This window comes from Coturnix japonica, chromosome 9 (assembly GCF_001577835.2).
Source record: "Coturnix japonica isolate 7356 chromosome 9, Coturnix japonica 2.1, whole genome shotgun sequence".
Taxonomy (NCBI): domain Eukaryota; kingdom Metazoa; phylum Chordata; class Aves; order Galliformes; family Phasianidae; genus Coturnix; species Coturnix japonica.
The window spans coordinates 10,410,904-10,433,684 of record NC_029524.1 but is presented as its reverse complement, the minus strand read 5'-3'; the positions used below and the strand labels follow the sequence as shown (position 1 = coordinate 10,433,684).

The 22,781-nt window shown below is 37.9% G+C and overlaps 1 long non-coding RNA gene across 1 annotated transcript in view; it reads left to right on the top strand.

Annotated features, from left to right (window-relative positions):
• LOC107318292 overlaps positions 1 to 22,781 on the top strand; it is a 108,135-nt gene that overhangs the window by 13,550 nt on the left and 71,804 nt on the right. The window contains exon 6 of the long non-coding RNA XR_004308396.1: positions 6,174 to 6,393. This is a non-coding gene — a long non-coding RNA (uncharacterized LOC107318292). The remainder of the gene's footprint in view (positions 1 to 6,173; positions 6,394 to 22,781) is intronic.

The window sequence follows — 22,781 nt, the reverse complement described above, 5'->3', positions numbered from 1 at the left end:
TTGCAAATTTTGCCAGGTCAGCAATTTATCCTTGTTTCTAAGAAGGAATTGGCATAGAATTTAACCTATGTTCCACTTTTTATTTTCTGTAAGAATTGCAGAGGTAAGATCAGCTGGTGATTATATACAGAGATGCATTTTATAAATATTCGCTTTAGTAATTAATGTAAAATGATTCACAATCCTCTCTTCAGAATATTAAATAATGCACTGTACCTCACATGTTTACCACCAGCTGGCATTTTGAACTGTACAAGGTGACTGCATGGCGCTGGTACGTGGCCTCTTCAACCACACTGCCCTCAGCCTCACTTGTGCTTCAGTGTTAGAAATAAACACTTAACAATATTGGCAAGGAGAAAGTTGCTCATGCTGGTATTTTCCTGCATGGAAATTCAGTTCATGTCCTGTGAGTTCCCTAGATGGTACAGCTCTGCTACATGCATGAAACAATGAAGATTGCTTAATCACAGAACTGTAGAATTGTTGAGGTTGGAAAAGACTATTAGGATCATCATTTGGTCCAACCATCAACGTATCCCTACAATGCCCACTAAACTATGTCCCTCATTTGAGTCAGGAGCACACTACATACATGCCTGGGGTATAGCTAGTAAGGGGCTCAGGTGTGGCACAGCAGGCAACAACACGATGGGTAGCCAGGATGAGCACAGAGGGCTGCCAAGGCTGTCCCAGGTGGTAAACTAGAGTACTGTGAGCTTTGGAGCGAGGTATCAAATTCCTCATCCCTGCACAGACCCACATGGTCTTCATGCTCACAGAAACACATAGATGGAGCAGGTCCGTTACTTTACTTTCCTCTATTCAAAGTCAGCTATTTTATGATGAAATATTTCCATTCATTTACTCTAGCATAATTCTTTGGCACATATGTGAAGATGAAAAGGATGAGACTTTATTTCTAGAAGTATGTTAATTATGGATTATGAAGGGGGAAAAAAAGGGGTAAAATGAAGTTAATATGGATTAGAAATTGTTTATTTGATACCGTTGTACTATCCCTTTAAGATATGTTAATATGAACTGGCTGTCAATACATCACTTAGTTGGTTTTCATCTGGACCTTAGAGCACAACAAAATTATTAGTACATAAATCTCTACTAATTTACTCTAGATTATGATTCTTTCATCAACATGCACATATAAATTATACCATTAATCATAATGATTTCTTTCAGTATTCATGTGGATGAAATATGTAATTTCATGGGAATCCCACTGTAATTTAGCGTGAATTAATGTCCACTTATTGAAAAGCACTACCTACATTGATATTTCTAGAAGAAAGAAACAACAGTCATGATGCATTTTAAACTACAGCCTAAATGACCAGGGTGATGGTAAACAACCACCAAAGGAACATCACTGCAGGTAAAAGAAAGTTATCTTAAAGGCAGTTTGTTTCAAAGTTCATTAGAACAGATGGCAGCCTGGCTTCTATGAGCATGGAAAGCACATGTGAGTGAGTGAGGGAACTTCTCTTTCCTCCCTGCCCTAGGGGAAGAATGGTGTGAATATGCAGTGAGGGGAGAACAGAAGCAGAGGTGCATTCCTACAAGCTCAAGAAAGCAGTGCAAAGCCATCTGCTGCTTCTTTTTGATGGAGTGTCTGAATGGACAACACTTTCTAATTGGCCTCAACGGTAACTTTCACTGAGAGAAGCAGCACTGTCTATCCACTTTTCTCTAGGCAGTATTTTAGCAATGGATTGCGTGTTTGGAGATAGTTGACCCAAAGATTCAGCAGGTGGAGAACCTGTGGATGGGATGAGTTGGCCTTAGTTTTCCTGACCTAATAAATGCAGCTTTCTCCTTAAGAAGTGCTGTGCCCTTTCTGGAGGTGAAGTAGGATATCACTTAATCTAGCTATCAAATATATAAATGGAACATACATATATACATATGCATGCTTCATAAGTGAGACAGTGAGGGGGAAAAAAGGAACTTCTGACTATAACAAAAGATTCATTAGGAAAAATGAACTAATCAGTGCTCTCCAAGGAGAAATTCATTCTGTTTAGGAGGCTGTACCCTCTGCTGCTGCACATACTTAATATAATTTATATTATTATTTAAATCACTGTGTAAATTTTAGATACTTTTAAAAATCAAGTTAATGGACCATACTTTACTGCTTAACATCATTTATATCAAGAATTAGTGGCTGTGGAGATAATATATGTGAACACAGTGGAGAAAACACAAACAAGCAAATATCATAAAACTCATGTGTAGCGTGGATTTGAAATACAAGCACAAAACTGAGCCCTTGGGAAAGTTCAGTGTTGTGTGGTACAGACTTGAAGCAGTGCGCACTCTGTGTTTTAATATAAGGTGTTCTTAAAATGGCTTTTAAGGTCAGGGGATTCATCCTCACACTGACCTCCCAGGGGAAAGCATTTCTTCCACTGGGAAGTGTCTCCCTCTCCTTGCTTTGGATACAAAGACAGGCAAGAATACAGGGGAGCCTTCTCATAGCCTTGAGTGAAAGGAAAGAAGGCAAATTAGGGAATTCTTCGGAGAGCACAGGCACCTGTAAGGACTGCTTAGGAGCTGAAGAAAGGAGTTGAGGTGCTTTAAGCAGGCACAGACTAGAAACAAAGAGAGAAGGAAGCAGAGAAAGATAAGAATCTGAAAGAGTGAGAGGATTCTGGTGGCTGAGATAAATTCAGGGCCTTCTGCTGTGGGCTCATTAAAAGACAGAAAATATTCCCTAAAAATGCCTTACCCGTACCAGGCAATAAAACAGCTGTGCAATATTGCATCCTTCGGGTTAGCTGTGCTGTATTTCATTCCTCTGTGCGCTTGTAGCTGAGAAATGTTGACAGGAAGCTCAGTTTGTGAAGTTTTGACACACAGTCTTTCACAGCCCCAAATTCCTGTCAATGTCACATTGCAGCCTGTGTCACCGGAGGGAGCATGGTGCAGACAGGACAGCACGGTGTCACAGCACAGTGCCACAGCAGCCTCAGGGGAGGTGAGCATCAGGTGGGCAGCATGCAGGACCACAGTTAGCACTCACTTCTAAGTAAGTTATTAACTGTACTTGTCTAAATTATTTTATGACTTTTCTGATAGAGCACAGGCTCAAATCTAAGGAATCTGGGTAGAGTGAGTGCATTATAGCCCATGGAGTATGTTATGGAACAAAAGACTGGGAGGGGAGGAGTGCCCCAATAGCACTGATCACAGATCCCAAAGCTGAGCAGTGAGCCTTGTGAAGAGAAGGTGGGAAGGTTTCTTCAGGTTTGCGCATTACTTTCTGATCAGTTTCTGCATGCTATTCCATAGTGTGGTCTTTAGTGAGAAAAACAGTTTGGAGCTGAGAACTCTTGTTTTGGCATCTGGTGACTCAGGCCTAAACTCATCTGTCTTTCATATTCCCTCATTTGCAGTCTGTTTTCTTTCTGCCTGGCTAGTGAACTTTCTGCTCTGTGAAAGAAGTTGTGAGTTATTTTCCTCTGGTAAATGAAGCTCCAGGCGTGGATCCCTTGCTGCTGCCACAGTGCAAAGGATAAAAAAGTAAGCTTCTATTAGCAAAGACAAACTTGGGCCTCTGACATCTTACAGCAAGCCCTGACAAAGTAGCTACAGTGAAAGCCCAATTTTAAATAAAGCAGATCTCCTCTTTGCATTCACTAAACTTATGTTCTGCCAAAGGAAGAAAGCTATTTTACCTGTGTACAGGCCAAATAATTTCCCATCGTTTTCTTTTCTTCTCTTTGGCAAAAGCAAATCATATTTTGTGAGGCAGTTTGTAACCTACAAAGCTACTTCATTCTTGAATATGATGTTGGATAAAACCGTTTTCCTTTCAAAAGAAAAACTAAAAATGATGTTTTGATCTGTTCATTTCAGGTAACAGTAATTATCTAAATGATTACTGTGCCCAAATTATTAGTTGCTGCCTAAATGGCTGCTTGTATTGTTAGGTCACCTGGCACTTCTGTATGAGTATTTTTATATTTTTGTTGCCTAGACATAAATGATTGTCATTCCTGATGAATTCACAAACTGCTGCCTCAGATGCTCTCTATGCATCATCTGTGTATTACTCAGGCTCTGAAGCTAAGCAGGTAGATTGCTCACAGCAACACATTTCATCCATGTCCTTTGGTTTTGGATGCAGCACGTACATCCAGCTGTCCAGGAGCACCTCCATTACCCAGTGTTGTGGTACAGCAAATAGCATTCTGGCCTCGATGTTCAAGCAGTAGATTAGTGACAGCAGTAGGCAGACAACTTTTGTCCCCAGGGAATATTAGAAATCTAGAGCTAGAAATAGATGGATTAACTGAAATGCAGCCCAACCTCTGATCTGCATTATTGCCTCTCTTCTTTATCTCACAAGGGAAGCAGAGATAAAGAGTGATAGACACTGATAATGATGGAAGTCCGTGATAATACACCGAAGTGATAAACTTCTTTGTGGCCCTCATTGTGCCCAGTTGTCTTCAGCTGGTTATGAGCTCTAGCCTCAAGCTATTTACACCATGATCAGGCTAGTAATTAGCAAAATGTTTAATATAATATAGAAGCAATTAGGAGGTGATAACATGCAATTAAGATGTGTTTTCAGATTAAAGATTTTATAGTGCTCTCTTTCTTGAAAAGATAAAGTGCCTATCTCAAAATGTCAAACTGCAGTGATTTAATCTGAGTTATTTTCAATTAATATGCATGTATTCTTGCGATGTGTTCACCGTTGTTATTGACATTGATAAATTAAGCTCATCCCAGCAGAATTTATCCTTGAGTCGCTCTATATTTCCTGAATGTCAGTTCTTTATTCGTATTTTTTTATGCCTACAAGCTGTGCATGATCTAACTCTAAGTCCCTTGATTCATCCCTGGGATTACAGTAATGTGTCAGTCTGAGTGGAACAATAATCTGAAAGGGCATTGTTATAAATAGTGTGTTAGAATATAATTGTTTGTCATGTCGTTTCTCCCCTTTAAATCCCTCAGAGTCCTGTTTAAGTAATTTAGACAGCTAGAATGACAAGAGTCTTGAGACTTCACTTATAGAGTTGTCCAACCAGTCTTCAGCCTACTCTGTCTTTTGAGACTGTCTCATCTGCGAAGTAGGAAGTGCAAACAACAGATGAGTTCTGACTACACTGTGGATTTGTTATTAGATTTTACTCAGGCCAATTATGGAACAATGTAAAAGCTCCTGATTCTAATTTTGCCCTGGCTAGTCAATAGAAGTGTGTAAACAATAGGTACGAGGGTATTTCCTGTCATTACTGTGGAAGTTACAATCGCCAAGCATTGCAGTTCATATACTGGTGTTCAGCATCTGAAGGAGAGGATGTATTTTTAATTAATTATTTTTTTAAATAAATTTTCTAATCATATGGAAAACAGCATCTGAGGCAGGAAAGACAGATAATTCTCTGAATGGAGTCAGCTTTTTACCAGTCATTTCCAAGGAAAAATTACTAGAAATGACATTTTCCCATTAGATCATCCAGTACAGATTCTGGATAATACAAAACTTTAATTTGTGACACGTTTTTCTGGTCATCAGTCTGGCCTTTCAGATCTTTTAAACTGTTCCAAGCAATGAGGTGTCCAGACATCAAAGAAATTGCATACAGCACGTTTCAGATGGTTTTTTTCAATGTAACTGTACTTTCTTTTTCAGCTAGATATTGTTCCCCATATGATAATGCTAATACTTTTTAAATATTTGTATTTATCTTTTCTTTTGCTCTTTCTTGTACTCATTTAGAGATATTGTTTGTATATGGTCGCAAAAAGGTAAGTTAGCTGACAGTCATTGCTCAGCAAGACAGACTGTATTTGGTTTTGTGCCATCCAACCATGATTAAACTCTGTTGAGACCGTGGTTCTAGTAAAGTAAGATGATAAAGCTCTTCACTTCAGCTTATGCTGACTGCTCAATGGCTGTTAGTGCGCAGTCAGCCACCCCAGTTCTTTTCAGGACTGTTAGAGCACAATGAAATATTGTCATTTGACAGTCCATGAGTCATTCTTGGTCAAACTGTGCATACTTGATTCTTGCCTATGAATAAATATAGCGTCTCTCAAGTATGTCACTAATGACAGGATGAAATGATGCTCTTGAATGTTATCTGTAAATGTTTCACTGTCCTGTCTTCCACCTTTATTTAAAAGATGAGCAGGCCATTTAAAAGATGAGCAAGAACAAACAATGTGATTAAAGGGAGCTACCAAAAGCTGTACAAGTGTCACCTGCCACCACTGCTCATTACACAGATTAAGCTGTCAACTTTTAATTTCTGGACAATTTGAGAGGGGGTACGTGAAGACCTGAAAAGAAGGGTTTATTTTGCTAAAAGGAAAAAGAGAATTGTTGTTAAGAACCTCTGCTGAAATGCACTGGTAAGTAGGTAAATATCTCACTGTCACTGTCCCAACAGGAAATCACACTCTAGGAGTGAGATTTGTTTTATTTATATTTATGACTCGACCCATCAGTACTGAGATCAGATAGAAAGCATTATATTGAAGCTGGCAATTCCTAATAGCCTGGCTTGGATCAGTATCAGGGATGTGATGAGTTATGTCCTGTATTTGGAAAAAGTCTTGAATGATAAGCAATTATGATATTTCCTTCTTCTGTCTGATGAGGTAGTTCAGTGAGAACAGCTTTGCTTGGTGGAACACAGGTATGGGTGCAGCGCTCAGGGGTATGGTTGTGTCCTCATTGCCCTGAGGCTGGAACTGGGTGTGGGGGATTCTGCAGAGAGGAGAGTGGATGGGATGGATATCCCAGCCTGACACAGCCTAAGTGCTCCAGCCAGCCTCCTGGTGGAGTTGGTCATCTGGACTCTGGCAGGTGAGGCTTTGGGTAGGATTCCTTGAATACTGGGACAGTGATGGGAATGCCAGAATCTGTGGACTTTCGCAAAGAACACTTCATGTCATGCTGAAGCTCAGAAAAGCCTCTGACTTACTGTTTCCTTTCCCAAATAATTAATGTGGGAGTCCAGAAGTGCTAAAGGAGGTAGTAAGTCAGGGTGGAAAAATACAGGATAGGACTGATACATATATAACAAAATATAACGAAATACATCAGAAACACAAATGTACTAATGCAACTGGGATATCAACTAAGAGAGGTACTTCTACACTGGATTTGCCTCTAGCTACAATTATAGTACCATTTGTGCTGTATATTTTTGTTTAATATTTTTCTTTTGCAGGCACTCCATCAGTGTCATATACAGAGCTTACTGAATTATGCTACTCACATATTTAATAACAAATAATCCTTCCAGGAACTATTATGGATTTAAGTGTGATTATAGTAAGGATATCCGATAGCTAGTTTAACTTATACAAATACCAATTTTGCAGAGCTGCAGACTTAATTATACTGTAGCATAGATATGTATCAGTTTTAGTTGTGCTTCCAACAACTTAACTTGGTTTAGTGGTTTGTTGTAGCTACAGTAATGGGAGGATGGTTGGACTAGATGATCTTGTAGGCCATTTCCAACCTTGTGATTCTATGATTCTATGAACTTCTTTTACTTTCGACCAGAAATGATGTGCATTACAGAATTTTCTCAAATGCTGTGTGTGATTATTACTACATTGCCCCTGCACAACTGAGATAGGAAATAATGTTAAGAGTGTACCAAAGAGAGCTGCTGCTTCTCTGCTGCTTTCTACCATAGTGAAATTAGAATCATGTTCAATACTTTATGCAAAGTTTCTTTCCTTTGTGACATAGCAGGAAAATTTTAAATTTCCACTTGATCAGCAGTGTCTGCTGGTAAAAGAAGAGATGGCGTTCTTTTCCTTTTCTGTTTGTTTCTCTGTTTCTGCATTTATGTAATGCACATTTAAGGAAAGAGGAAAACAGATTTTTGCAGAGCTACCTTTGAACCTTAGAGTTGCTTTACAACACTTACTGCATTACTAACAAGCCACAGGTGTACACTACAGGAGCGGGTGAAAATGTAATTGAGGGGTATGATGACAGTTAATTGTCCATAATGTATTTATCCCAAGATGCACTTACGCATCTGTTATATATTTAGGTATTTGTTACTAGTAGCTTTGGTGATACTTAAGCAGAGGGGCATCTATATCTAAAAGACAATAAAAAAGGAAAATGCTATCAAGGGGCTCTAAAGTGGCAAGACAAAGAAAGTTCGTCTCTTTTTCGCTGTCTCTGAAATGAATAGGTCTATTTACTTCAATGGGATTTTTTTTTTCTACATATGCCATATTAAGGTTTGAGTACAAAACACTTGACACTGTTTCTGGGTGTATTATGTGGCTGAATTACATGACTACCTGCAAATATTTCAGTAGAGAGGTATTTTGATATTTGCCCTTCTAGTACGGTTTCTTCTCTGCTTCAGCTAATTGTTGTTCTACAACGGTTATGCACAATAGATTTAAGTAGTGTCTATTCACCCACTGACACACAGAGGATTTCTGTGTGGGAGTAACTCACAGACTTCCCCTCCTCTTTACTGCCTCCCTCCATGCATGCCTTAGGAATAGATGTGATAATTAGGCATCTACTTTTATCTATATTTGTATGCCATCCAGAAATTTAAGAGAAGTGCATCAAGTCGCTGTGTCAAAGAAGTGTCCTGAATCCAAAGCATGGTGGCACAGCTCAGATGACTTAGGGAGATTAACCATTTTCTGGGCCTGCTTCTACTCTCTGTGAAGGCAACAACAAAATTCCCATGAGGGTCAGCTGGGAGAAGAACCAAGCCTCAAAAAATGAGGTTATTTCTTTTTGAGTTCACTCAGCGGGAGTCACACAATTGAAACTAAACTGTGTATCTTTAAAATCCAGCATAGATCAGGTTAGTAACAACATAATTTCAGGGCAGCGGTGGGTTCTGAGCAAACACTCGGTGATAGCTCATGCATTCCAAAGCTGATGATGTAGACAGACAAGCTTTATGAGACACCATAGCAGAGACGGGATCCTAGCCTCGTTCTGTAGTGCATTATGTTACTTAAAAATTTAACTTTGCCATCACAGCTCATCTTGCCATGGAACTGGTGCTGCATTCTGATTTGCTCGACTCCCATGAAGCATTACCAGCATCTTGTAAGGGGGACATCAGTCCAACTTTATATAAGATCAGGGCCTGTGTAACCACATTATCTTAAAAGCGCAGAGCTCAGTTCATATCAGAAACTGTTTGCTACATTTGAAACTGGCTAAACATTAGCATCTTAGAAATATTATCTGAAGTTGCTGAACACTGATATTAACCTACTGCATGCTTGGAGTGCTATGATAAAAATTCAGTTGCTGTGGTAATTGTTATATTATGTTCAGAAAAGTGCCAAGAATATAATTGCTTGCAAAATGACTGCAGTTCAGCTTTAATCTACATGGCAAAATTGTTTACTAAAATTAAAAATAAAAAATAATAATCTGAATTTTTGCATAAACAAATATACTTAAAAGTAGACTCTTTATTCAAATTTAAACATCATAACTATGCTTATACTTTATTAACCAGACACTATTTGTAACACCTACTGCTGGTTAAAAGCAAAAAGCACGTAATACCCAAGAAACCCCAACAAAAAACAAAACCCCAAAACACAACAAACCCAAAACCACCAGAGGATGATTTCCTTAAGAATGTTCTCTCAGGTATGTTCAGAATATTAATGAGGGCCATCTATTTCTGTAGGATAATAACAATGTCCAAGAACTGAATAGAATCTGTGACCTGTGAAAGGGCCATTCACATGCTTTAGTCTGCCTTAGCGCATTCCTTAACAAGTGAACATAGACCTTTTTCATAGTCATCCTAAATGTTTCAACTGTGTGTTTCATGGTTTGGTTCTTGTGTCTCCAAAACACATAGCTTTTTTTTCTTTCTTTTCTTTCTTTCTTTTTTTTTTTTTTTTTCTTTTTTCTTTGGTCTAGTGGGAAGTATTCCATGCTCTCCTCATTTAAATGCTTATGTCTTTATGGTTATTTTTACTGCCATACCTATGGGGCTTCTTACTATATTGCCTGTAGCTGAAAGAGATTTTAAAGGAATGAAATTTATTCTGTTTAAATCTTCAGGGGCATACAACAATATCTTAAACAATTAGCAATAATTAAAAAGCATCCATTCAAACTGTGTGAAAAGCAAATAGATTTAATTTAAATACAGTAGTCAGGAGTAAAGATTTTTTTCATCAAAACCAGGACAGGTCTTCCCCTCTCCCCCCACTGCTTTTATTTTAGGAACTTTTCAGCCAGTACTTTTCTGAAGTGTTCCATCTGTAGTTTGGCAGCTTCCAACATGTGAGATGAGTTTGTTGGTGCAGGGTATTTCCCAGGGAGTTTGTGCCAGGGATTACCAAAGCGTCCACAGAACTGATGCAGATACATTTACTGGTTGCTGGAGCTGAGGCCAAAGGTGGACAGACTTAGAAAACTAAGAGTCTGATCTGTTAAATGTGACTTAGTCTGTGTTAGGATGGTGGCTGCAGCACAGTAGTTTAATGGATAGACAGTAAAATATATTCCTGTAATAATAATTATTATAACAAGCAGTACAGTGTCATTAGAAATATTCTAAGGTCTTGCAAACAGTTTTCTTATCAGTCTGTGATTGTTAATGATTGCTGTAGCAATTCTGCTTTGACACAGGGCTGTTTGTGGGCTCAGTGATCCTTGCTCATGATATGTGTCAGGAGCAGTTTCTATGGCTACTGGTCACCAGCAATGGTGGAAAGTACCTTTAGATGGGATACCAGAAACTTGCTGTGTTCCGGTCTCAGCCAATGTTCCTTCCTGAGGCAGATCTAATCTGTCTCTCATTTGTTCTAATGCGCAATTAGAAATGTGAAGTCACATGTCAGATGTAGTTGGGACCTTTTATTTTGTACTCTTAGGACCAACGTAGGGTATTTGTGCAGTCCTTTGCTTTCCTGCACACTTCCCTTTCTTTCTCTGTTCAAAATCATGTCTAAATTCCTGTGCTGTAATCACCATAACATAGACTTTTAGATACAAACTGCAGAGGTCTTACTTGCATATCATAGCAAGGTTCTTATAAACAGTTGGATTTGGGTATTCTTTGTTTGTTTGTTTTTTAATTCAGCTGAAAATGTCTTTATTTGATTAATGTGGCATTTTTTTTTCCAACTTGGAAGCTGAGAGTATTTTCATAAAAGGATGAAAGGGGAAGGGATGAATTCTAGACAGTTTGTTGTAAGTGCCAAATAAAGTGGCATCTATCTACACGAGCAAAATTTCTAACAGCGCCTTGTGTCCACTGGAAAATGCTTAAGAGCCCACAAATAGAAAAAGGTTAAAAACTAGTGACCTAAATAATTGGTTCAGTTTTCAAGAGTGCTGAGCACCCAACTGTTCTCATTGATTATAAACAGATGATGATAACGAGTAACAGCATCCGTAGTTGATGAAAGGCGTCTTTTCTGGGGAACTTGTCCACAGATGCTTAGAAGAAGGATGCATCTAATACAAGTCTTTGATAAGGAGGAACATTTCTCCCTTGGTTGTCTATTTTGTATGCATAGCGTACATAAATATTTTTGCTTTTACACTATCTTATTTTTCCTTAGAACTCACTTCAGAATTGAACTGCAGCAGATATGAGAAAGCATAAGATGAGATCTTAGTTTCATTTGTTGGTTGTATGCTGCTTCATGCTTCAGTCCTTAAACTGCTTTCATATTCTCTGTTGCTGTTTGACCACCTCTTTTAAACACAGTAAATTCAACATGCTATGATACAGAGGAGTTAGAAAAATATGTGAGTGATCTGCTAAATTTCATACCAGCTTTAGATCTTTTTTGGTTTCCACATCTAACACTTTGTGTTTTGATTCTGTGTTATTGTGGTAAACATACAAGAATTGTGTAGTTTACTGAGAGAAAAATTGTGCAAAGAGTTACAGAAGAAAATTCAATCCTGCATTTTAATTGGTAATTCTGGGCAGGCTTCTTAAAGTTTTTGTCTTTGATGTTGTCATTCATACACTTTGAATCTCTGAGTTTTTAGAACTTTGTCTTAATTAATCTTTTGACAGTTTCTAGAAGATTGATATTGGCAGTGAATTTTATTGGCCTTGTTATGAAATACTTGTAATTGACAATAATCTAAGCTGAAAATATATGAAAACCTCTAGATTGAAAGGCTCATCATTCTATTCAAAATATTTGTGTTCTACAAAATAATAGCCTTGGTCCATTTTGTCAAATTCAATACTGCTCTGATCTGTGGGTATTCTGGGTAGCCGTATCATACCACTTGTCAACCATCATCCAATCTTCTTCCCAAAGGATGTTTTTCAACACTTTTCATTCTGAGTGAGCGCATTATGCTGTAATAACAACATTAGCTGAGACCAGTTTTGGTCACAGAGAAATGAAACCATCTGATCAGTACCCTACCAGTAGAGGATTTATCCAAGAATTTGATTAAAGCAGTAATCTGCTGTCAGGCGGATTTAAAGGTATTGAACTAAACCCCTTCCTCTGAAATTTGCCAGACCGCAGCTTAAAAACAGATATCCTAGTCTTAATATTTTGGGAGATTTATAGTCATTATACTAGTACTCTACCGGATGCTAAGTGTGTCTACAAGAGCAACGCTGAGCATAGCCCATAACTCTCTTACTTGCTCTCTACACCCTGTACACAATGACTGGTGAAGGGGAATAGGGTCTTGAAAAAATAGATGCTCAGTTAGTGAGGAGTCCTCGTGTCTATCAAGTGAATGAAGCCATGCTATGGGTGGGGGCAGCAGCCATCATTCAGGCACTGCATTGACTCACCTCACCTTCTGCTCACTCTAATGACACTCACATGCACTTAAAGCTATCAGTTTCACATTGTAACTTCATTGTAAAGAGCAATTGTTTAATAAATACATACGATCATCCTCTCCTCTCAGAAGAGGGAGCCAGAAAGCCAAACTCAGGGAATCCTGAGGGCTATAGAAATAAGAAGGCTGCTGAGAACACACACATGCAAATGGCAAATTTGATTACAACGATGGGCTGTCTGCTTTGCAGCTCCTGGAAGCCCACCCTCAGCCATAAAAATGCAAAAATAGTGCAACAGGCAATGTGGCAGAACAGGGCGCTCTGTATTCATTCACAATTAGGTGTTCTATTCTGTTGTCACCAGATGCTGCCACGCACATTACACAACAGAAATGGGATTAGCAGGAATAACAAAAACCTGTCAAAGCACAAAACCATGGCCTAGTAGTCCTGACAAATTAAACAGTCTACAATGAGTGCGAGAGCATGAAAATCACTCACCCTTCCTCTTCTATCTCTCAGAAGTAGGCAGTAAATGCTTTCTTAAGGGCAGGCCACCATGTAGCCAATGCTAGAAAGAAAAGGGGGAAAAGGCATTTTTCATTTCTCACTGAGTGTACAATAAGGATAAACCACCTGACTAACACATATCTGAAAGTTAATGTTTCATTCTGTTTATTACAGAATAATTGACATGCTCCTGGTATGTCCTAAGTTGTTACAATGATGTTATAGCTACGTATTTCTGAACTTAGAAGCTTCCATGTAGTGCCGTTAGCTTAATTTGTGTCCATGTGATACAAGATAAAAGAGGTCCAATAACTCTGTGAAACGCATGTTTTGATCATTATGTTCATTCTGGTCGGTGATCAACACAGGATTCTGGAAGATTCAGTGGGTGAGAGAAGACTGTACAGAAACTCGCTCCAAGGCTGGAAACCAGATGAGTATTTTGTATAGTGCTCTGTGACAGCTGCAGTGTTTCCAAGTTTTTAAGATAACATTAAGATCAAGTCTTCTATGGCCTGTTTTATTTACACTGATTGAGTTTAATAATGATGTCATTAAGCTGGGCAGCCAACTGTGCTTTGCAGTTTCTCTAGGGCACTGCGACAAGTTGTTCTTCATAACTCACTTGTCCATTCTGCATCAGACTTATGTCAGATGTTACAGTGACATGTAACAAGCTTTTTCAAGTCCTTTTTTGAAGGTATCTTTTGGTCTCATTGGCTACCTACCGGTGAATTGTCTTATCTTAGCATTCTCTGTAGATGTTGCTCATTGGCCATTCTTCTTGCATCTATGTAGCTCATTAGCTTGAAAGTTTTTCTCCTGGCCACTTTCATTCATTATTTGCTGGTCCTAAACTTGATGCACTCATATCCTTGCTATAAGTTAAACTGTATGGTTATTCACTTTTGCTGTAGGATTTTTAATAATAGAAGTGAAAGAACATCAACTGTGGGAAAACAGGATATAAGTAGCCAGAGGAACAAAATCTTTAGGTTTCCAGTCGACTGGGAAACATTCAGAGGGCTCTTTTTTCCCCATATACTTCTGCATTCTCACTTTTCTTCTTGCCTAAGGAGTGGCAGATAAGTCACTGGTGCTACTCTAAGTTTAGATGATCAATTCAGTAAGGGTGACAAATGTTATTTTCTTACCTATTTCCTGACCCCATAAGATTTCCAAGATTTCTTCTGGGAATTACTTACAGAAGATGTATTTCTTCATCTGTGGCACAAAAACCATTTTTCCCTTTTATTTCCACCCTCTGAAAAAGTCCTTGGAGTAATAGATAAAATGTCAGAAATAATTAAGAAAAATACTGATATACACTGTGGCAGAGAATTATACCTTTTGAGATGGTTGTTTTCATCATCTGTAGTCAGTCCCCTGATAGATATAAATACCAACTTTATCACCTTGTTTTAGATGACGATTTCTTGAATTGATGTTGATGAAGACTATATTTTGGAAACTTCAATTAGAGTCTAAGAATGTTTCCAGTCCGAAGCAGAGGATGTGAGATCAAAATAGAGTGAGTAATCATCACAGAATGCAGTCGTTCCTGTGTGTGCTACTTACTTGATCCTGTTCATGAAAATCCTTTCTTCTATTTTTGATTCTTAATTTTTCTTTGACTTATTTTTATCCTAAACACCACTATGTATGGAAAGTAAACATCTCTCTCTACATGCTCTTAGTGCTTAGACTGCAGCTTGTGTTAATATGTTCAATATATTTAATAGTCAAAACAATGGTAGACAGGTGATGATGGCTAAACTCAAAGTGTGTTTGTGCTGGTTACAATTTAAGGAATTTCCTGTGATGAGGTGGCTTCATAGTATATATACTATTTAGTATATATACTGTAGCATCCATGTGCATATACAAAAAATAAAAAGAAAAAGGAAAAAAAGAAAGCCAATGGGACCAGAGACTTTTCCTGTGGCATATATAAGAGAAGGATGGTTTACCTTCGGGTTTTCTACAGAAGACTACAATCAAATTTGCCTGCAATCAATACAAAAGTAACAGGTAAAGCTTGCATGGCACAGTGAGCTGACAATAGATCAACTCTATCTCACAGACTTTCCTGCCCAAAAACTTTTATTCTGAAAAGCATGTATCTACTTAGTACGCAATTTTTACTTCTGGGCTAAATGGCTGTTCACATTATAAGGTGTTTATGCGCTAAGAAAGAACATTTTTGCCCTGGATTTTTTTTTAAAAAATTCATATTTGTTTTTAAGGGAAATGGATTGTGACTAGATTTATTGTACCATGTACTCAAAGATCAAATTGCATGACCAAAAGCATTTATATTTTTATTTATAGGAAATAATATAAAGGAACAAGAAGCTTATGTGCAGCTTAAGTGTTGCGCATTTATCTTTTTCAAAATGCATTAGAAAGGCAAATGGACTTGGAATGCCAGTTAAAAAGCAAGGATAACTTGCTATAATTTATTACTTTTTGTATTTAGTTAGATTTGAAGTTCAAGTTATAGTGCCTGCAGATCAACTCAAATTCTCTACTATATTTTATTAGGTACATGGTAGCAATTGGTTGCATAAGGGACTAAAAATTGGTCCTAAATCCTCTTCAACTGTTAAGTGATGCTTCTATATTCTTTGATTTTTAAAAAGCCTCAATAGCTAAATCTACAGAGTATTGGGTTCCTTAACCTGCTTTGGAAAGGAGCTCTGTATAAAAAGCCCCATGTGCACATGCGAACCTCTGAAAGTTGTTCATTATCATTTCTGCAGACTTTGAAATTCTGGGCTATTTGGACAGTGTTGAGGGCTAGATTTCTCATGGTCTATATTAGACTTAAACATCGACTTGGCCACAGTCCTCAGCAGGGGAATGTCTCAGGTGTGCTTTGTTCACATGATTTGTCAACAATCCCTCAAGTCAAAACAGTGTAAACTATGCCTCCTATTTTTTTTTTATGTTGACCCACGACATCAGAAGTGGATACTGGTGGTGTGGCAGTAGAGGCTAAACCTTCCCGCTAATGTCCTTGTACGTGTTGTTGCCATGTGCCAGATGGCAGCAGAACAGTATCTGACAAAGAAGTGTGAATGGACCAAAGGTGCGTTCTTGAATTTCTCCATGTGGGGAAAAAAAAAAACCAAAAACATTCATCCATGTACTTGCTGAATGTTTATGGAGAACAAACAGTGGTCTGAGCACAGTGAGGTGGTGAGTGGTGCTTTTCAGCAGTGGTGAAAGTGAGTCACCTCCACTGTTATGAGTGCACCATGCAGGCTCTTGTTATCTGCTGGTAAAAATGCATAGCTAATGGTGATGACTATGCTGAAAAATAGTGTTTTGTAGCTGAGAATTTATCAAATAGTGTTACTGTGCTCTTTGTAGCTATTGTAGTTTTCATGGAAATAAATAGGAGGCATTACTTTCAGGGCAACCTGTGAGTATATGTGTGAGCGTGTGCATACTGTATCTTCCAATGCTCATAATGCAGGTTTCTGACCATCGGTGTCAACTATATTTCTTTGTAGTATTATGTCTGCTGGTCTGTCCATCAATTAGATTTTTCTGGTTGTGTCAGAAGATGTTCAGTCTCTCTGTGGTTCAGATTCTTAGTGAAGTAGGGAGAATAGAACTTGACCATCTTTATCTAACAGTATGCATCTCAGATGAAAGTCTGAGTAAATCCAAAGCACAGTAATAAATATTGTAACTCTTAATATGGCACTAGATTTCTCATGCAGTTTTTTCTACCATGTGCAGATATTTAAAGGGTCTGAACTGTAAAATAAACAACAGTTAATGGCAGAGCAAATACTGAAATCCTCATAATACATGCTCTGCTTTGTATCCCAAATGACTTCTGCTGCCTGGCAATTGTTTATGGACCAGTTTCCCCTGCAGTGCTGACTATATATGTATATATAAAAAGAAAGGAGAACCACAGTATTGTGCTGTAGCAGACAGCTGCTAAATAAATCTGTACCAAGCAGTGTCACCCTCAATGAGGCATAAATCATAAATCAAATTTGAGAAATAATGATATCAACCAGAGCAGTGTGGCACTGTGAATCTTTTGGAGAGAAGAAAAATTCTTTTTGCTGTGTTTTGTTTCATCAGTTTTAATAACGCTCAGATTTTTTCATTGATGAATTCATGCCATGTGGATTTTTTTCCCCACTGAAATATGAAAGCAATGTACCTACATCCAAGTGAAATTAAATTTAGAGCTTTCCCCCCCCTCTTCTTGAAAAATAAATATAGTTAATACACAACATAAATATTGATTCTGACACTGGGTTATCAAGACATTTTTGTGGAATTGCATGACAACATTATAAAACACAATTGTTTGCTATTAGTCCTGTTAGCATTGCTTTAAACAGGTGAAAGGGATACTGTCCTTGTTATTCAGATGTATTTTGCTATGTTGATGTATGATAAACACACAATCGCTTCTACATGTCCTTTATAGATATGGTACCTTAATATTTTAAAGTAAAATTTGATCCATCTTGAGTTTCAGCATGAGTTCTCATTGGCAGCACGATGTTAATAAATCATCAGAGCACCATTGATCAACTGGCTTATTTAGCACTGCACAAACAGCAAGAATTTATACCAGGCCACAAACTCCACACCATGCCTTTGCCATTAAGAGAGTTAATAACTTCACACTGATGGGTTATTAGATTCTGTGTAGCCCCGAATGAAAAATATTTAGAAGGAACCTGTGGGCAAAGCACAAGTCAGGTCTATTTAAAATCTCCAAGCTGTTGCAAGTGAGACATTCAATGCTATGCCTATTATAGCCTCAGTTTCTACTAGAGAGATGATTCTGGTCCTTATAACATGATTATAGATTGACTGGGTCTTGTTCTTTTCAGTCTATTTTCTACTTCTGTTGTAGGATACCAGTTCCCAAGTGCTGTAATCCTTAACCAATTATCTTGGACGTTACTCTGACTAGGCTCATTACATGTTTCTCTGCACTCTGTTCCCCGCTCATCTTTCTTTGATGTTGCATTTTCATTCATTTCATTTCTCACATATACTTGTAGGATTCAGCCTACATTTCCCTTATTAAAACTTCCACTATTTTTGTAATGAACTGGCTCTCATTTTTCTCATTTCGTGTACTGAAAAGAAACTACTGTCAAATTGGAGCCATTAATAGCATAACTTTTTCTCTATTGCTAAACAAAAACACCCCAGTCTTCACCTGATAAATTTAGTAAGATTTGATATAATTCTGTCATCTTTAAAACACCAACCTGGCATCTAAATTAGGTCTTAAAAGAAGAAGAGTCATAAAGGCTCACTCTTTTCTCTAGAAGAAAGAAAGAAAGCCACCGGAAATAATCTGAGAATGATTCAACCTGTAGCAGGTGATTCCTTAAATATGAGGTGAAGATGTGTGAACCTCCTCCTCCCATCCCTTCCATGGAAAATCAGCAGGAGAGCAATCCTGGATGTGTGGAGTTCTGATTTCACATCGGTTACACAAAGAATGGCTGCACAGGCCAAAAAGCCAAATTCTTCAGCCTAGGAAATAGGGATTGGAAGATATGCAGCAAAGATACAAGAAACATTTCAAGGACTGTGACTACAACGGAGAGCATGAAGTGCCTACTGTTTTTTCTGGTATCAAAGGCATGTGTTTAATGAAGGCAGTGTTTGCAGACTCAGAGTAGACCACAGTGCACCACAAACTCCACACCATGCCCTTTCTGTAGGAGAGTTAATAATTTCCCACTGACAGGTTATTACTTTGTGATGTCCTCACATGCTGTGGTGTACTGGCTGTTAATGGGAGAAGTTCATGGAAGAGAAATCTACCAAAAACTGCCAATTGGAAGTCTCTACACTGCAGATCTTTGGAAGATGGAAGAGTTTCCTGGGGAAAAGTCACCAAATGTTTGTTTCTCTCCTGCACTAATACCCAAGCATCCACTATTGGGCACTGTAAGTGGCAAACTGGACATCTTTCATGAACTGGTAAGACTCTTACAGCCTTCATAACCTCAGCAACCTGCCTAAAGATAAGGGGGTGACTCCATGCTTCTGCTTTCAGCATGGGATTTTGGGTTCCACATAGAGGGACCTTATAATGGGCCTGCTTCTCCAAGCCAGCTTCAACATACACATTGGTGTTTGTTAAGGGGAAATTGCTAACGCAGCATTAAGTTGAGTTTTAAATGAAAGAACTGATAGAAATACCATCTGAATGATCACATCTGTGTTCAGCAAGACTGGATTTCTTTCTATTTAAGGGAACTGTGATCTAATTTTGTGTCTTCCCAGTGGATTTTTATTTTTCCCTGGTGGCAGGGTAATAGGTTACTTTCTGGTAAAACACACAAATATTTTCTAACTGCAAACCATCATGTTTCAGTGGTTTCAGCTTTTCAGATTGTTATCTACAACTGTTATTACTATGCTATTGTAACCACCACTTTTTTCCAGATTGAATGTACTGCTATTTGAACTCTGATCTTACAGACAGAGCGTGAACAGCACCTTTAGTAGGACAGTGAATCCTAAGTGTTAAACCATGGCCATTTAATTGATTATAGTCTCTATGTATATACTGAATTTGTATATACTGAATACTTGGGGGGGGAGGGGGAGTAAACTCTTTTATTAAAGGGTAAATTCTTAAATTGGAATTTTTAACCATACTAACCATGAAGTTATGTATATACTGAGTTTGTGGGACTGAATTTCTGATTGTTTTTCTAATTAGAGGCTGAATTTGGGTCCAAATGGGCAGGCAGATCTTAATGACTGTGTAGACCACCAATCACATCACTCATCAAATCTTGATGTGTCTTCAATATTTAATTCAGTCAGAAATCCTTAAATAATTCAGTAATTTTTAATTAACGAAAATAGGGCAGTTAGTTGATTTTACTTATGTTTTTTGGGCAGGGAGTATTTATCAACACTATTCCATGCTTTTACTCTTCTCTAATATATATTTTTATCTCTATATATTTTTTCTTTCTTGGTATTTTATGGGTCTTAGATGCTTACTTAGTTATATATTTTTCTTAAAAAACCTGTGACTTTGATTTGTAAATGTGAATGTGATCAATACAATCCTATGGCTTCAAAGTGTTCTTATTTATATTTAAATCCTTCCTTTCACCTGCTGTTTGTTGCTTTTTAGTTATGTCACCAGTCCCACTGGAGCTCAGGAAATCTAGCTGGTCCTTCACTAAGCTGCCAGACATATTCTTTTCCCATGTACTCCCATGTCCCTGCAGCTTCTGATGTAAAACAGATTTAAGTTTGCGTAGAGCAGAGGTCAACATGAAAGCTTAAAACAAAACAAAACAAAAAAAAAATAGCTGGCATTCAACTTTTAGCTCTGGTTTCTATTATAACTCAAGGCTCTATTTTTGTCATTTAAAAATGGTACTATTGTTTTGCATCCATCCCTTACCTCTCACTTTCATTGAATTTTTTTTAATGACTGTGATGTCCAGTTTAAACTTCTAGTCATGTTGATGATCATTTGGCTGAACTGCAGCTCTTTATGCCACAGTTGTAAAATTGACATGTATTTTGCAAACTGAGCTCTATTAAGTTTTCATTTATTTTGCAACGTACAAAGCTTTGAAGGCATTCCTCTTGTATTCATGTAGTTATTTGCAGCCATGACTTCAAGTCTTTGCTGTGAGTAATGGGAGTAGTGGCTTAATGCAGTCTCTTTAGCAACAGATTTCTGAAAAGTTAATCTCAAAGTAGTTCAATTTATATTTGTTCTGTAGCTTTGTAGCAAAACATCCCATTCTGAATACCTCAGTAAATAAGCATGAGTTGTGTTGAGTGAGGGTTAAAAACTACGTGCTATGGCTCACTGCGCTGGTCCACTTACCAGTGCTGTGTATATGTATTCAGCCTTTTGCATTTTTGGTCTTTTATCAGATGAAAATTACAAGTGGAGGTGTAATTTCAGTGCGTGGCTTAATGTCATTAAGCCCTGTTGCAATGGCTAAATCCAGACCCCGTTGTGGTCTTACAAGACAATTTGGCAAAGAAACTTGTGTTGTTTTACTGAGATGATGAGATTTGGACAAGAACTGTGCTCCCATTAAGGAATGAAGCCTTATGAATGAATCTGCTGCATTTTAGCTTACACGGAACATCTCTACATTAACAAGGATGTATGCAGAGTGCCTGCTAGCTTGTGAAACATCCAGCCTCTCCTGGTCTTGTAGGGAAAGGTATGTACCCTGAGCAGCCCTGGAGCTGCTCCTTGCTGCAATCCAGGGTATTTGCATTTCTGCTGTTCTGTGCAGCACAAACTGGTCAGTACTCAAGCATGAGTATAAGCTGCTATGGAAAAAGGTGTACTTTTTTCCCCTGGAACTTCATTCAAACTGCAGTAATTAATTACAAACTAGAATTAAGTTCCTTATATTATAAAGACTTAGGCCTTAGTCTGTAGTGGGTTGGGAATTGAACCAAGATCAAATGGATAATAAAAGTATCTTTAACTTCATGGAAGCTCATAAAAGATTGTATTAATTAGGATGAGTAAAAAACGAGTAAGGATGAGCCCATAGCAAAGGCTAAGGAAGAACTTTCAACTGTGCATTTGGTGTTAATTTAGCACCTCATTCATTTCTGGATAAATGTGATAACTCTTCCACCATTTGTCATTTATTGCTCTTCTGGTAGTGATGGTTTCTTCATCCACGTGGAAAATGTGATGGAAGGTAGAAAGCAGATAAAAAGGCATGGCTGAAATGAAGCCCTCTGAAAAATTAGGAGTTTTTTTAATGCATGATTTAGCATGTTATGCTAAAAAATTTTCATGGTCCTAGGGCCTTCAAATGGTTTTGATTCCTCTTTTTGAGGAATTTGTGCAGTTTGAGCATTTTGGGGTTGGTTATGTGGTTAATTTTGAAGTTGCTTGCTATAGCTGTGTAAATCTGAGAGGGCACTCTGAGACCTTGTACACTTAGTATAAAATCAGGAAATATGCAATGGACATTATAAGAAGCAGTATTTTATCACAAGAGAAATGTTGCCAGTAAGGAAGAGTCATTTAGTGATAATACTGAGGAAGGAGACAAAGCATCTGACGTGAGACTTGGATCTAGGATGCCATAGAGCATTCAAATAAGAGAATCCACTGGAGATTTTACTCCTCATTCCTTGCACAAAAGCTCTACAAAAGCTTGCCAAAGTAGAGCAAATTTTAGAATTTTCAACAAATGCTGCTTTTAACACAAGTGCTTGAAATCACAACTTTGATTTTGGAAAAAGCTTTAAATAATAAAAACATCAAAGTTCAATGCTTATATAAAAGCTGGTGTCTGGTTTTCTCAAGCATCGTTTTGATATCAGGGTTTATGAACACTGGCTTTTTGTTGTTAGACTTAATATCCTCTGTATATCCTCTGTTGTTGAAAACAAAAACTAAATAACAGACTTGCAAATAATCTTGAGCTGGCAATATTGTCCAGATGGCACTCT